Source organism: Cavia porcellus, unplaced genomic scaffold (genome assembly GCF_034190915.1).
Source record: "Cavia porcellus strain 051 isolate PalLab524CR breed Dunkin Hartley unplaced genomic scaffold, mCavPor4.1 scaffold_8, whole genome shotgun sequence".
Taxonomy (NCBI): Eukaryota; Metazoa; Chordata; class Mammalia; order Rodentia; family Caviidae; genus Cavia; species Cavia porcellus.
The window spans coordinates 21,300,666-21,318,346 of record NW_026947491.1 but is presented as its reverse complement, the minus strand read 5'-3'; the positions used below and the strand labels follow the sequence as shown (position 1 = coordinate 21,318,346).

Genomic DNA, 17,681 nt, shown 5'->3' with positions numbered 1-17,681 from the left:
TATTTTTATGGTGATGGCTCTGCAGTTGGTGTCTTGCAGCAAATGAGACCACACAGATGTGCCAGGCAACGTGCTCAGGGGCTGTTCTGTGCTGGTTCCAGCTCCACACTCGGGCAGGTGTTGCCTTGGCAGAAGGCTCTGCAGCTTCCCCCGTTCTGCAGCACTCATTGCCTGCCTCTGAAGTATCTGGGTCTTGCTCTCACAGTCATATGGAGGTGACAGTGCCCATAGGTCTTGGACTATGCACACGTGCAGAGTGAGCACCCCATGCACACATGAGCACACATGGTCTACACACCCCATACTGCTGTCATGGTGGCCCACACTGTTATGGGACACATGAGAGTCTAACGGGTGGTGACTAAGGGAGGTGGCTACAATGTATTGGTGACTTGCATCTGAGAATACACTGAGAAATTAGATGTGAGGTCACATCTTCCGTTGGTGTTGCTGGCAGGCTCTCAAGTCCCTACCTTCTCTTGTAATGGGGGTGTAATATGTATAAAATTACTTCAGATATCTATACTACCTATTTCTCTGAGTTTGCTGAAGAGAAAGATTTGTGCTGGTATTGTTTGGATGATTGAGTGAAAATGTCTTGTGCTTAACATGAAAGGTTGGGGGATAACAGTGTGCAGTGTATGTACCATTACTGCATCCGATAGATGTGTTTTGAAATTTGGTTGTAGTCTCATTATCCTTCTCCTTCTTCTTTCTTTCTCCTTCTCCTTCTTCCTCTTCATCTTATTTTTCTCCTTTTTCCTTTTTTATTCTCGAATAAAATGGATTTGAAAAAACCTTTGTGTGATTTATAACTTGGCCAGTCCAGCAAATTACCAAGTTATAAAGTTTGCTTTTCTTTGAGTTGGTATTTCACCCTATGCTATTCCTGTTTTCAGTCACTGTATCACTAGAGATGAACTACACAAGAACATACAAGAACATATAGAACACAGAGGAGAAGGATGGTGAAGTATGTAATTTCACTATAATCCACAAATCCCATTACTGGGACATAGTCAAAGTTTCTGAATTGTGTATATCAAAGCAAACTATCACTATCATGTTAATTGTGGAACTATTTTCAATATCTAAAACACTGACTCAACCAATGTGTTCCTCGAAGAATGAATGAGTGATAAATATGTCATGGATTTTTCTGACCAGAGAAATGTGTAAAACTGTCATCGGAGGCAGCATGGGCAGAATTTGTGCTATTTTATGAATAAGCACCCATTGAAGGCCATGTGTTCAGGCCTTGGCCCCAGCCAATGGAGATTTAAGAGATGGCAGAGCTTTGGAAGATCAGGATGGTAGAATATCTTTAGGTTCCTGGAGTACACATCCTTAAGGGATTCCCAGAATACTCTTTTTTGATTTCTGGGAATTTGGATAATTTGCTAAGGATGTGCACTGTATTATCATCAGTTGCACTTAGAAAAATCCTAGAAACCAAGAGAACTTCTGATGATGGCTTTGCAGCTGCGAAGCAGTGATAGAAACAACACATTTCTCTTTGAAATTTATTATCTCAGGAAGTTTTTGCAGGGAAAGAAAGCAGAGCAACACACTAGGGCATCTTAAACTTAAGAGAAAACTACAGCAAGGACACAGGGCAGAAAATTCAGGGAGCCACTGCTATTAGGGTGCACTAAACAGCTGATCTCATAGAGAAAGAAGGACTGATTGACACAGGTCAGGTGCATGGGGAAGATGGAGAAGTGCAGAGCTGATCCCTAATACTCTGTGCAGTGCAGATGTTTCCTCAACAAGGGGAGACACAAATCTCACTCTCCTGTGACAGAAGGTGAAGCTCTGAGTACCCACTCTGCAACATCAGTGGAGCAGCATCTTTATTTATGTCCGCAAAGACTCAAAGGGGCACAGTGCAAGAAAATTAACTTCGAATTGAATATCAAATTTTACTTAATCTCCTTCAGGAAAATCAACTTTAATATGTTCATATCCAACCATGCAGTGCCACCTAACTAGGTTTTTGTCAGTGACCTCAACCTCAGGACTCAAGGTATCAGCACTGTGGCCCTGCTCCTAAGTGCTGAGCCAAATCCTGAGCACTTGATTCAGAGAGACAGAGGCTTCTATTCAACTGCATTTTGCATGAAGCTGTTCCCTGGAGCATCACCAGGACTTGGGATGTCCCTGGCTCAAACACTTTCTAACAGAGCAGTGGACAGAGGGAGTAGTGATGGATAAGTTGAGAAGAGGAGCCTGATGTCCAACCTTCTCCTTAGCATAGGAAACCAGCCTGAGGGAGCAATGAGACCACCTCTGTCTCCACCTGAAGTTGCAGAGCCTTGATTCAAAGTGGTTCCTGGTGGTGAGAAGAAGATAGAAGGAGGCACTGAGACAGCATTTGTAGTTGGTGCCTAGGAGAATGAACTGTAAGCCTAAGAGTGTGAGAAACCCGCACCTAAACTGCTCTCCACATCAGCGAGTACATGCTGAATTGCACAGGGCAGCAGAGAGGAGGGTCCCTGGAGACATGGGCTGATCTGGGAGCTGCTGGTTTTCACAGGGCCAAGCAGTGAGCAGCACCAGGTTGGTCTAGGGTGAGAGCAGACAGCAGATGTGTGGACCAAATGCTAGGACAACACCTGCTTCAGGACACTGCTGGGCATAAGCATGACATTCAGTCTGTTAGTCACAAACTGTGTCCAGGGAGAGACAGGAGAACAGTCAGACCATGTCACCTGGTACATCTGGAAGACCTGGGGGTGGGGTGTGGTATCAGTAAGATGCATCTTCAACTAGCACAAAGTCTGCAGTGTCACTCATATGCTGGAGTAGGTATTACGTTTTTATGGAAAAAAAGAGTTTATGAATGATTTCTAATTTGTGTATCTGCTCTCACTTTAAAACTCATTTGTAATATTTCTCAATGCAGACACTGAATTAATTGTGTTTTAGGATGCTGATACCTGCACAACAAATTTTATTCTTTAGTAAATACTCAGTACAGGGACTGCTAGTTTGTGTGTTATGTGCAAGCTTCACTTTTTAAGAAAATGCAGTCTCCGCAAGTGCATTAATGTTGGTTGATTTACCTAAGGAAGTAAATCATGGGCAAAAGGTCTTGTGGGCCATAACTTATTCTCAGTTTCTTTAGGCAACTTTCTCAAGTCTACCAATCTTTACAAATTACAACATTTTTTATATCACCTATATTGATAGAGATGAGCTGATTCATCCATTAATGATAGATGAAAGATGATGAAATAGTTAAGATGTGGATGGACAGAGTGATACAAAATAGTTAAATTTTTTAAGATACATACATGAAAGACAGATAATTACAAGGCACAAAATGAAAAATAGATAACAAGAATGTGTATAAATAATAAATTTCTAATAGACACATAAATGAAAGGCAAATACATAGAGTCAGTGGGTCAATAGAAATATGACAGAGCATAGATGGATAGAATGATGATCATGGATACAAACATACATAGATCAATGGACAGATGATAAAGGGATGGTAATTATATAAAATACTTGCTCAGATTTATCCATAATATTAATTCTGCTCAAAATTTTGAAACTATGGGTAAATGACTGATTACATATCTGAAACTGTAGAGATATGGTCACCATCGTCTGCATCTTAGCGAATAGCCTAACAATATTTTCCCATGTCCCCATATCCCTGTGATCCCAAAGCTCTCTCTAAATGATTTCTCACAATGTAGAAATCAGAGTCCAGGCCTGGTGTAGCCTTTCCCTCAGGGGCTCAGTAGAGCACAGAGAGAGCTGGAGTCCAGGTTACTCTTTGGGCAGGCCCTGGCCTTCTCTTCTTGTCTTGACTCTGCTGTGGGCATCTTATTGATTCATGGATCCATGATCAGGTTCGCAGCTCAACAGACAGATGAGGACAGCAGTGTTTCCAGATATTCTGACAGCTGCTTGCAGAGATGTCCAAATTTTAGGAGGGTAATGTAAATATAGCAAATTGACTTTGCAGTAAAAAATAAACACTATATTTAAGACATTATGTAACAATTTTTGGATATTGATAGTAGATCTTAATAAACACTGCTTGGGCAGTGCCCTATGATTGCAGGATGTGAGACAGCATGGTCACCTCTACCAGTGAGATGCCGAGAGAGTTCCCTCCACAGTGGAATCTACCATACTCTCCAAGGCATCACCCTGCATTGCCGAGGGTGGGGAAATGAACAGCTCCAATAACAGGTGTATACTCAGATCAACACACAGTGATGTCCAGCCATTCAGAGTAAAAGTCTCTGCATGATAAGAATTGGAAAGTGCTCTGTAGGATGTGATGACATGCAGATGCATCTGAGGGCAGACTTCCAGTCAACAGAGAAATAAATATCAAATATATCTACATCCAAAAAATACTGAGACTGAAATCACTTGCACTGTGTACAAGGGCTTCATTGAAAATGGGTTGTTCAGGGCTGGGGATTTATCTTGGTGGCATAAACACCTGCCTTGCAGGCAGGTGGTTGTGAGTTCAATCGCTGGTACCGATAAAAAAAAAATAAAATAAAATGGGTTGTTCTATCAGTAATGAAAATGGGGAAATGAATAAAAACCTGATTTCATGAAAACATAGCAGTGTAGACTCAGAGACATAGAAAGTCTCTCTAGTCTTTGTCCCTTGACTACTGAAAAAACTCTCCATGCTGTTACCACAGACCAAATTCTCAGTTGGTCCCCTAGAGCAGTGTCTACAGCGTACTCCCTACTGGTGATTTGTTTCCCAGCTGAGCAATTTATATCATGGTTCACAGCTGCATTCAAGCACTGTGTATCTTGCATAGTAATAGGTGGCTATGTGTTCTGTGGCGACAGATTTCAGCTGCAGTGAGTATTGGTTCTTGCTTGTGTCTCTGGAGATGGAGATGCATCTTTGGAGGAATGGGTTGTAGCCAGTACCACCACTATAGTTTATGTACCCCATATACTCATATAGGCCCTTTCCTGGGAGGCTGATGGATCCAGCTAAAATAGTCATAACTGATTGTGATGGAAAATCCAGAGACTAAGCAGGTGAGGGACAGGGTCTGCGAGAGCTTCTCCAGATCAGGCCCCAACTCCTGCAGCTGCACTTGGGACAGGATATCTGAGATATATAAAAAGCATCCTATTAGTCACATGTTTTGGTAATCTTTCTATGGATCCATCTCTGACATTGAGAACATTCACCAAAGGGAGCTGTTACCAGGCACAGGAGAAGACCCAGCAGCCTCACCTTGTAGACCACATCCCTGCCCTCCTGGGAGACCTCAGCCCTGTCTGGAGATGGAGCTGTGAGTTCCCACAAACTGTGAGCAGATTATGAATCTAAAGTTGGAGCAGAAATTTGCATATATGGTGCGCACTTCCTATATCAAGGAAACATTAAGGCCAGGCTATGTCTGCTTCTTTATTGCTACTGAGAAGAACCTCTTGTTCTGAATTTTACCTGGGTTTGAATTTGTGATAAGTGGGAAGTTCAATTTAGAGGAGTGGTGGAATCAGGGCAGTGATGACCCTATCTCATGATCCCAGAAATGGATTCCTCTTGGTCCTACTCCCTTTCTGTACCCCAATCCAAGTCTCTTCCAGTCAGGCTGTGGTGCTGGTGCTCAGGACCAAATTGAGCACAGCTCACTCTGCATCTTCCTGATCTCTCTCTTATGGTTTTGTACATGCTGCTTGAGAGCTTACTTCACTGTCATTTCTGTTGTCAGGAAAGGTCCACTTGTCTCCTGCTGTAAAACATCCTGCCATCCTAGTCCCACCAGAACAGAGGAGAAACTGGAAATAAGGAAGTGAGCTCTGTGCTTACTGCACAGAGACGTTTCTAAGCATCTGGGAAGAGATGTTTTCCTGTATCAACATGAGCATGTGTATGTACTGGGTGATCATTCCCTTTCCAGATTCAGCCTCTCCTCTTGTTCTCTGGAGTTTCTTCCTACATGAAAAAAATGTTTCACATTTTAGTACTCATTTTTTCAACAATCATGAACTACGAACACCATACATATGATAACAATGTCTCTAAACACAAACCTGAACAATTGCCAATCACATTGTTTTTGTTTGTTGATTTTTTAAAGAAAATGTCACTTTACAGTATAGGCTATGAGATTGCCTTTATATTCATTGGGTGGCAAAGGCTGGCCTCAAATGTGTGGTGGTCTTCCTGTTCTGTCCTCCTGAGGGTCAGTATTACCTGGCAGTGACACCATGCCTGACTCAAAATGTATATTTCTTTCTTTTGTTTTGTGAAAACTGGTTTCTATTCAAAGTTCATCTTAGCTTTAATCTTGTGATTTTGTGTCCTAAGAGTTCCATTTTCTGGCAGTGTGCACACTTATTAGCTTTTTTGTTTTGTGGCTTGATTATTCTTCCCTTAATCATAATTAGAAATTTAGTTACAGATGATAGTGACTTATATTTATTTGCTCCCTATTTTTAACCAATTTTTATATTTTCAGAGCTCATGAAAAATCTGACAATGACATTCTTCTCCATGCATGGATAACTGAGGTCCTTTTAATGAATTCCTAGCCTGCAAAACCAACAACCTTTATCACATTTAAGGGTTTTGAGAACAAGATATTCAGTATTAAGGTGCATTCACTTTCTGAACCAAAGCAAAGTCATTAGGTCTTACTTTGTTTTAGCAAGTTTTCATGGAATTCTTTGATTTTTTTTCCTTTCAGAACAACATGGAAAATATTTATAGTGTCATTGCCATATCCAGTACAGAGCACAACTGACATAGTCAGTGAGGTACATAAGTCCCTGTCCTTCTGTGCAGACACCACCTAGGATATGTGCTGTGTCACCGCAGGAAATCTCTAGTGATTTCTCTTGGGGAACTACACAAAGGTTGAGGGAGCTTCTCCACATCATGGCAAGCAGCAGTGTTTTTTTTTGCCCCATTCAAGAAGACATTTGTCTGTGGTTGTGAGCAGTGCAAGTGGGGTGAAAAATCAAGCCCTTTTATCAAGTATAAACTCTGGAGCTTGTTTACCTGCACAGGCCTCTGTGGTCAGAATGATGATCCCTGTGTGAGATCTTCAGCTGTGACATCCTTGTGGGCCCCTTTGCTAAGCTTCACTTGGGGCCATTTGTCCTTAGTGGTTTCCCTTGAAACCCTATGATGATGCTTTTCTACCCCATTCATCTATCTTCCATTTTATTGCTCCATGAGGGGAGTTGGGACCCAGAACTCTATTTCTCACTCTTCGTTTCACAGACAGACAGTATGGGGTGACCGGGTCTTCATGATGCACTGAGCTGCCACAGGTCAAAGGAACAGTATAATGTGAAAATAGAACAAAGTCTATAGAATACTAGGCCAATGAACCTGCCCCCTTTTAAAGTTCACTTATTATTGTATTTCTTTCAGCAAGAGAAACCTGGTTGATATAACAGTTGTGCACATATGACAATATTACGTTTTCCATTCATTGACAGAACACCTCTTTTAATTTTGTGTAATATTTCATTTGTTTCACTAATCTTTTGTACTTTTCATTACACCAGTGTGTCAACTTTTTGGTTATATGGTGTTCTAGTTTACTTTATGTAGCTTTTGCAATTTAATTCTCTTAATTTGTTTTTTCTTTTTGAGGTAACTGTCTATGCGGCTCATACTCACCAAACCTCACTTTTCAGGGCAGGCTGGTCTCCAACTTGCAACAATCCTCCTGCCTCAGCCTCTTGAGTGCTGGGATTACTGGTATGCACAACGATGCCTGACTTAATTCTCTTATAATTTATTTCAAAAACTTCACTAATGGCTTCCAGATATGTTGATTTCTTTAGTTTTATTGTGTGTTATTTATTTTTCCTGAATTTGTTTTGAGTTTCATGATTTGTGGTACATTGTTTAAAATTTCCAGACAAAGATTTATGTCATGTATAAACACAAAGCTTGAATTCTCTCTTCCCTTGGTTTTAAGGTATATTTTCTGTACTTTTCAGATGAGAACTTCCATTAGAACATTTAACAGAAGTCATAGAATTGGTCATCCATTCTTGTTCTTCATTTTAGGGAAAAAAAATTTCCCTTTTGTCCATTCAGCAAGGTGTTGCCTGTTTTTTGGTTCAATATAGTTAATGGTATATTCTTGCATAGAAACCTCTTTGAGAGATTTTATCATTCACAGATGTTGGAGTTAATAACGTTTCTATTCAGCATCATTTGATATGATTCTATGATTTTTGTTATGTATTGTCTTTGTGTTTTTAAAAATATTTAATTATTTACCCACAGTGAACTCTTTTTTTCATTTACTTTAATTTGTATCCTGAGAAAATATTCATAATGAAATAAATCAGACTCACATATATAAATGTCATACAGTTTCCCTAGTGTGAGAAACCAAAAGATTAAATAAGATCCAAAAGTATAACAGCTTTGTGAAAGTGAAAGGTCAAGAAACTGTTCCTGAGGTCTGAAAATGGCAGCGAGCTAGGGGATTGAGCGAAGAATCTCTCCAGAGAATTCAAACTCAAAGCTAAAAAAAAAGACAGCATGGAGAGGACCAGACAAATCGATAGCGATTCTTATTAACCAAGACAGTACAGCTGGAGGATTTAAAGTCGTGCTGAGACCGGAGGCTGCAAATCCCGTGCCCTTAAATCAACGAACAGACTCGTGGACCCAGCACGAAAAGCTGAGTTGCTTTTGGGAACTGCGGAAACTGAGACCCAGATCGAGATTCTAGGTGGCAGCCAGTTCTGCACCGCTGCACCAGAGCAGATGTACAGAGCTCTGGCGTTTCGAATCTAAACGGTGCACAGAAATCTGACCGGTCAGCGCTGAGCCGCGAGGTGGGGAAAGGTGGACGGCTTGGTGTGCGGCGGTCCCGGAGTGGGGACTTGCACCGGACTCTGGTGAGTACAGAAAACCCCGCGGCTGCTGGGTTTGACCAGAGAACAGCTGGCCCGCCACCACAGGGAAATCAATAACACAGAATCTGGTGCAGACATATTAGCCTGGCGGCAGAAACCGCAGCTTGGTAACATCACCAGGTCCCCCTGTAGGGAGGGCTGGTGGAAGACATCTTGAGTCCTGGCAGAGTCTGATTGCTTGCTGGCTTCAGCTCCGCACGGAGAACTTAGTGGGAGCCATCTTGGTTTTGGGCAGATCTGCTTTTCTAGAGCTCCTATCACAGAGAGGTTTGGAAGAGAACGGCTGGGACCTGGGCAGAATCCTGTGCCATTACCCAGCTGCTTCTGATTCAGGGAGAACTGACAGGAGCTACTGGGGCTAGACCAGGCCTCTGCTTGGGGCCCAATGGGCAGATGCAGAATGGTCACAACTCAGTGACAACCAGAAAGTACAGCCTATTTTATGAACTAACTGACACAGAGGCTAGAGACTAGACTGTACTGCCCCTGCATCCCAGCCTACCCCAGATAACAGCAAATTGGGGAGGACAGCAAAAACTCAAGCCGGCACGCTTCTGAAAGGCCCTAAGCAATTCGGAGAGGGCCAGAGAACTCCAGGACAGTCTGAAAGAAACCAGAAACATGACAAGAGATAAAAATAAAAAAAAATCTCCAGCTGTTCAACAGGAGAAATTAAACCCAAGAGAACTAAACACTGAAGAGAACAAACACAGTAACCATCCATTGCTCGACACAGCATCAGCCGAAATTAAAAAGTATTTACATGATCTCATAGAGGAATTTAAAGATGTACTCCTGATCCAAGTGAGGCAAGATATAAAGAGATTAATTAAAGAAATGACAAGCCCCGCCCAAGAGAACACAGATGGAAGAACTGAGGAAATCAGAAAAGAAAGAGAAGCATCTGAAGAAGAATTTAAGCATAACTTAGAATACATGAAACAGATCCAAAGAGAATATCAGGAAACTAAAAACTCCATTGAATATTGGCAAAATGCCTTGACAGAAACTAAAGACAACCTTCTGAAACTTGAAGAGAGATTTAGGGCTTATGAACGTGAAAGAAAAAGCCTCTTAAAAATAACAAGGAACCAGAAAGAAGCAATTCTAAAACTGGAAGATGATAAAAAGATGCATAACCTAAGAATAAAGAATGTGAGTGAGGAAGCAGGAACATCCAAAAATGAAATACAAAAAATATTCACAGAGATATTAAAGCAAAATTTCCCACGTATAGCAAAAAGAAATGATATCCAGATAAAAGAAGCATACAGAACGCCAGCTATCTACAACCAAAACAGATCTATGCCTAGGCATAAAATAATCGAGATCCCAGAAATCCACCAAAAAAACAGAATATTAAAAGCAGCCAGAGAAAAGATGCAGGTTACCTATAACGGGAAATCTATCAAAATAACAGCAGACTTATCAACACAAACTCTTAAGTCAAGAAGGGAGTGGGGAGAAATATTCCAAGTCCTGAAGGAAAAAAATATGCAACCTAAGTTCATATATCCGTCAAAACTCTCTCTAAAAATTAATGAAGAAATAAGATACTTTCAAGACAAGGAGGAACTGTGGGAGTTCGTGGCCACCAATCCAACCCTACAGAGAGCGCTGAAGGACATTACAGAGAAAGAGAGGAAGAGATATCAGGATTACAGCTACAGTGGCAGAGAGGCCTCAGTGTATGGGGCAGACCATGGAATGAGGGAATAAGGTGGACAAATTATAGCAGAAAAGTGGAGTAGCAGACATGAGGCAGAGACGGTAAGCTAGTCTTTGGTAGAGACAGCTCTGAAACTATATTTTAAAAAAAAAAGCAGAGGTCATTGCTAATGGTGTATAATGATTTAAAAGACACAGTAGTCCTAGTGCCATATTTAGATTGAATTAAATTTGTTCTGGTCTGTCCACTCATATCAGATTTGAGGACACAGACCTCTAGAACCAAAAATAGCAGGTTATACCATGGTAACTATCCTTATTTTCCTATTGACTTAAGCTGAAATCCTGTATTACTTACATTGTCTTACTATGACTGATCTTAATTGTATCTGAATCATAAGACTATTGGTTGGCCTTGACTGATCCTATTTGAAATCGGTATGCGTGTTAGAATCAACCCTAAAAGTAGAGGAAACTACTCTGAGCATGACAGGATGTAAAGGATATCCATACTGGTATGAATCAGTAACAGCTCTCAAATACTACAATGCAGTCAAAGATAAGTTTTTATAAAAATAGGTGATAGTATATTTAACTATAATAAGCCAGTGTTGTCGACAAATCTATTGAAAATAACAAGAGAAAACATAGTAGCTACGGAAGATCATTTATATTATAGTTTTATAAGTCTTATCCATTGCATGTTTATCTAGGAAATTGTTTCACTGTCTTGTTATGACTTGGTTTTCCCTATAATACGGAGAGGATAGGAACAAATACTCTGATGAAGAGACCTGAAAAACCCGAGGCTTATTTTGTAGTATTATAATATAAATTCTAGCAATCTATTGCTTGCTGATTAAAATGACTCTCGACTGGTGTCTTCAGCTCAACTTCAGCATATGCAGAGATGGGGACGGCTATCACAAAGAGAATGAGAGATGCGATGGTAGTTGGAAATGTCTTCCCTAATCTGGAACTTGAGGACCTAAAAAGACTCCATCATCCTGTAATGATTTGATTTGTTCTATAATATGCAATAAGTATAAAAAGTGGGTGAAGTTAGGGACAACTATTTGTAAGAAGCTAGAGACAGTTAGATAAGGTAGATCTCCAGTGGACTTGCTTTGAAATCTGTATTTCTTTAAATTGTTTTTTATTTTTTTTAAATGTTCTGTTCTGTTTTGATATGGTTAACCTTATCCTCTTAGAGATGTAAAACAAATAGGTGGGACTGATAATCATATTACGGAGCTTTTGTTCGGCCATAAAGCAGAATGGTTTGTAGGGTCACTTTTTTGAATGTCATTCTAAATACTTTAATTCTATAACCTGAACAGCCATTTCGAAGAAGACAATTTGTAACTCATCAACTGGCAATTTCTTACCTTTTGTTTGTCTGTAATTTAGTATTATTTCTACCCTTTTTTTTTTAATCTCCATGTATTTTTTTTTTCGTTTCCTTTTCTTTAAATAAAAAAAAGAACTATTTAAATGACAAAAAAAAAAGAAACTGTTCCTTTTTATTTTCTGAGAGGATCTCATACGTGGCAGTGGATCAGGCTTGTTTGTATTTAAATATTTTTCAATTTTTGTGTTTAAAATAATTTTTTGAATAATTTTGTGTCTACATTCATCAGAGATACTGTTGCTTAGCATTCCTTATGCTTCTTTCTTTTGTTAGCTGTATGGAAGTTTCATAAATCGAGTTTGGAAGTGATATTTTTCAGTTCATTTATAAATATGTTTAAGAAAGTAAGTGCAAAGGTTTGTCTACTCAACAGTACCTACGATTATACACATATCATATGATATCAAATCAGTATGCATATGTGAATGTTGTAAGACTCAGTAAAGTAAATTTAAACAAAAGTGAAGAAAATGTTTTGGACTAGATGGTAAGAGTTGAAATTACTTCTTTATAGATTTGATAAAATTCAATATTTATTTCATTAAATTCTGGAGTGATTTTTGAGAGAGTGCCCCTTTATTTTGGATTCTTTATCATCATTAATCACAGCTCTCCTTAGATTTTACTTGTTTTTGGTTCATGTATGGCAGATTAAGTTCAGGAATTTATCCATTTTTGTAGGTTTTATGTGTAGACATAGCTTCAGGAAAGAAACTGACACAGCTGTGTCACATAATATTTCCATTTGGAGTTTCCTGAAGAAACTCCCTCCAGATAATATACAGTTTTGTCTTCAATAATTTACCTTCCCTCCAATGATGCATTAGGGCTCCATTTCTTCAATATATTTTTACAACACTTGCTATTATTCATTTTGTTAATGACCATTGCTACAGATATCACAGCATTATTTGTTGAAAAAACACTTTTGTCAACTACTGTTTTATACAATGTAAAAAATAAATTGCACAAGCATGCCTGGGTCTGTTTTGAGTTACAGTAATGCAGGGAAGGCATTTTGTGCACAGTGTTAAGAGTATATATTCCTCTGTTTATGCTGTCAGGGTCATTCTCTCTGACAAAGATGACATATTTGATATGATATAGGACATATTTGATATGATGCACCAAAATTTAAAATGGCAAAATTCTGTGATGCATGGAAATATTCTGTCAGATATTTCCTGGCTGTTCTTTCTGATGTCCTGCTCTGATGTGCTTTGGATACCACGGTCTCCTATCTCTCCTCCTGAGAGATCATGGCACAATGGTGCACACTGGTGACTCCCTAGGGGACTTGGAAAGGAGGGGACTCTGAGACAGTCAGATGGGGACAATCAGTTATGACATCACATCCCATGTTAAGAAATTTTACTTTTGCCTTAGTAATAAATACTCTTTTTATTGTCCTTACATTTGAAAATGAAAGGTAAATATTTATAATTTAAAATTAACATAAATTTAGAGGAAAGAGTGTTGTACACAAGAACGATTAAGGAGTTTTCAGCTGTTATCTGCATATGTGGAAGTCATTTTTGATCCTCCTCTGAGCTCCAGCGAATGGACCCAAGTCATAGGATTAAAACCAGAGATCTTGTCTTCCACTCTAAGAAAGCAGATTGAAAAAATAAGACAATAAAAAATAAGGAAAATACTTAAGTTATATTAAAAGACAATGAGATGTGCTCCGACTAATGTTATTATCTGTGGAAAGAGTGTAAGATTTAAGTTTTTAAAAGTTTTATTCATTACCAAGGTTGAGCTATTTCTTTCGGGCTTGTGTTCTAAATACCAAAACTGGTGATGTCTTTTGTATTGGAAAAAATTTTGACACGTTGTTTGTGTGTCCTCATGTTCCAGTCCTGATGAGCAGAGAGCAGTAATTTTTCCTTCAAAAATGACACTTAACGTGTGTGCAGGTGAGAATATATCTTACTATTGAGTCAAATTTCTACTTCAGGAACATGAAAGCTAAGCACAGATTCATGAATGCAGAGTCTCCCTGGGATATGTCACGTGGGCTGGAAGCTTCTCATCCCCACAGGAAATCAGACTGCTCCACCCTCTACTCCTACTGGGGCCGAGCTGAACTCCGTGTGTTCTGTGCGCCCCCTGCTGGTCCTGTGCACCACGTCAGGGAGGTTTGCATGCGGCTCACATTGAAGTCCTCTTATTGTGTCTCTTGCACAGTAGGACATAGCCGTGTCTTCGGGTTTCAGTTTGGTCACTTGAAGATACAGTGTGCTTTTGGAGTCATCCCTGGAGATGGTGAATCTGCCTTTCACGGATGTAGCATATTCTGTTGTGTGACTGTTTGCCTTATTTCTTACAGGAGCAACCCATTAGGGTCTTTCTTGGAGCCTGGCGTACCCAGGACCTGTGGTAATCGCTGAAGGGGAAGCCAGAGGCCATGCAGGAGAGTCTCAGGGACCCACTGAACTTCACCAAGCCTCCCCAGGACTCCACTAGCTGCACCTCTGCTTGGACACTACAAACACAGAGACATCCTGCTCAGGAAACTGTCACATGTGTCAACCATTTATCTCACATTTTTCTGCACAGTACCTGTTTGGTCTTCATTCATTACCCTTTAAAACAGCAACCAAGACAACCCAGCTCAGTGCAAGCTCCATGGTGAACCATTTGTGCTCAGTCTCAGACACCAAGTAACAGCAAGGCAACCAGGGCGGGGCTCCTCTGCAGAGCTGCAGAATGAGAGCTGGGTTCGTTTACATGGGGAGAGGGAGGGCCTTTTTGCAACGCCCCCTGCTATATAGAGATCTCTGTGGCCAGGAAGCAGAAAAACTTCAGTGGCAGATTTCATGTAAATCTGCAAGTCAAGGTCGGTGAAAATCATATCATTATGTAAAATAAGAATTTCACATAACTCTGTTATGATGTTTACTTCCAATTCATAATCTTAATTAATTTTTACAAAGAATATTCAAATCAAAGAATATTCAATGCAGGTGCAAGTGTTTACTCCATTGTACAAATGTAGAATTTCTCACAAAAGTGAGAGACTGATATAAAGTGATCGATTATTGATATATGGTGTGAGAAGTCCAGTGGACCCAGGTCCTCCCTCTGATCTCCAGAATAGAGGTGGACATGCACAGTGAGACTCACAAAGCCTCATTACTGTATTAAAAATATGCTCCTATTTCTCTTCATGCAGAGTTATCTGTGCTTCAGAAATGGATCACTCTGTGCTCATCTGGGTAACTCTACATTGAGGAAGGCTGTAGGTTGACAGTGACGCAGTGTTTCTTTGTTTCATTTGAATTAGTTTTGTAAGGATGCATCAAACACAAATGCTGCTGCAATTTGCTTGTGTCCAACATACAGAAATTTGTTAGGAAAAGAATAATATGCAGGCATTAAATAATCTCTACATCTAACTCATTTATCTATTGATCTATGTATGTATCTTTTATCTATTTAACTGCTTACTTATCTATATTATCTTTTTTGTCAAGTATCAAATACTCTGTAATACTGGAAGTATATAATTTATGATCTGATTATTCAAGTACATTTTTAATTGTCCAGCTGCTTCAGCTCAGATTATCAAGGCGCATCTTACATAATATTTATACTAATTCAAAAAAATACACTTAATGAATGTGACTTCATTACTGCTTGCCTTCATGGATACTTCTTGACTGTATTACATTTCCAAGGAATGTAATGGCATTGGACTTATTCATGTATAACTGTGACATTATCTTGGGAAGTAGGTACACATTCTCATTTAGATGCCAGTTATTGTTTATCCCACTGATTGACCAATAGTTTCTGCCTCTCATCTGTGGAAACCATTGTGTCTATACTGCCTTGAGGGCAACTGGGTGGTAGAATATAACGAAATTCCCCTGGGAACAGCTCAGATACGAAGCTCAGATGGACGAGTGCTGTTTCACACGGGCAGCACTGGAAACTACCTGTTCATTGTCCCATGTCTGAGAGATGCTGTCAGTGTTGATGAGCCTCAGCTGAAGCACCTTCTGGCTCACAGGAAGATTCCATATGTGGATTCCTGGGGCAGAGTTAATTGTGCCAAATAAGTCAAGTGGAATAAAGATGCCAAACGTAGCCTCTGACATCTTCCAGATTGCAGAGAAGCTCGCAGTGTATGAACAATTACAGGGGGATGGATTTTCCTTGCTAAAGGATGCAGATAGAGTGGGAAGGATGACCGCATGAGTGCTTTGGTGCCCTGCACCATTGTTGAGTGCTCAGTGCTCATAGGTGGGGATGGTTTTCACCTTCCAGCAATACCCTGCTTGAAAGATTTCAGTGATGTACTGATCCAGTGTGAAGCCTCTCATCTCATTTCCTATGATGGAGAAGGACTGGAAAGTTATGTGGCAGGTAAAGAATTCCAAGCAGCTTTAATCACTGATGGGAATGGATTCCATGCACTGGTGAAAAATGGCTTATGAGTCACTTACCGGGTTTTGACACAACAGGGGACAGCTCTTTATCATTAATAGACAAACTGGGAACCTACAGAACCTGTTCTGGAAGACTGAAGTGTTACCATTCACAAGGTTTCATGCTCCTTATTGAAATCTTAAGCTACTACAGACTTCCAAAGTCCAGTTGACTGAGTTTCTGACAGCATTTTCATGTTTCTCAGCTCATTGAAAGTTTGGTTTATGTTTTTTGATTGTCTGGTTTATTTCCAAGTCAAGGAAAATATTGGCCATCTAGGAAATTTCTTAAAGCTTAAAGGATAGTCAGGATGTTCAACAACACTTTCCTTGGAAGTGGAAACTTTTTTTTTGGGTGAAATTGTACATAGTAATAATATGTCATTGCACTTGCTAGAAGTTTCCTATAGTACTAAAAGTTTGTTTTATTTTATCAAGCATTAAACTTTTTTAAAGAAAATAATTTGACAGCAAAATAAACAACTTAAAAAATACTAAGGAGAATATATAGTTCATTGAGTTAAAATCAATGGTTTTATTGAAAAAAAATTCTGTGCAATGCATCACGATATATCAGATGATATGTCAGATGATATGTCATGATATGTCAGAATAAGAAAGAAACTTCATTCCATGTGAGCACAACACCTCCCCAACAGAGTTATACAAGATTCTTGGGAGCTCTGTGCCTGGCCACTGGTAGGTATGCGAATCAACTGCAAAAAAAACTGTCTCAACTTTTTCTCATTTGCTGGCGAGTTGGTTCCTTACCTCAGTGTATTCTGCGTGCCCCCTGCTGGTCATAAGTACCCTTGAAGGGTGTTTATGTCTTGGCTCACACTTGTGTCAAATCACTGTGTCCCTTGCACAGTAATAGTTGGCTGTGTCTTGTGTGGTGACAGAGTTCAGCTGCAGAGAGAACTGGTTCTTACCTGTGTCTCTTGAGATGGAGATGCGGCTCTTAAAGGAAGGGTTATAACCAGTGCCACCATTGTTACTTATCTAGCCCATCCATTCCAGGCTCTTTCCCGGAGGTTGACAGATTCAGCTCCAGTCATAGCCACTGGTTGTGATGGAGAATCCAGAGACCATGCAGATAAGGGACAGGTTTTATAATGGCTTCAGGAGACCAGGTCCAGACTCTTGCAGCTGCACCTGGGATTGGACACCTGAAAACAAGAGTAAAGTTCCTATTAGCTGACTGCTTTCCTAATGTTCCCATGGACCCAAGTCTGACATTGAGGACACTAGCCCTACAGCCCTGT

General features: G+C 40.0%; 1 pseudogene; it reads left to right on the top strand.

Annotated features, from left to right (window-relative positions):
• LOC134477452 (UDP-N-acetylhexosamine pyrophosphorylase-like) overlaps positions 1-16,425 on the top strand; it is a 31,440-nt pseudogene extending 15,015 nt beyond the window's left edge.
• The last annotated feature ends 1,256 nt before the right edge of the window (positions 16,426-17,681 follow it).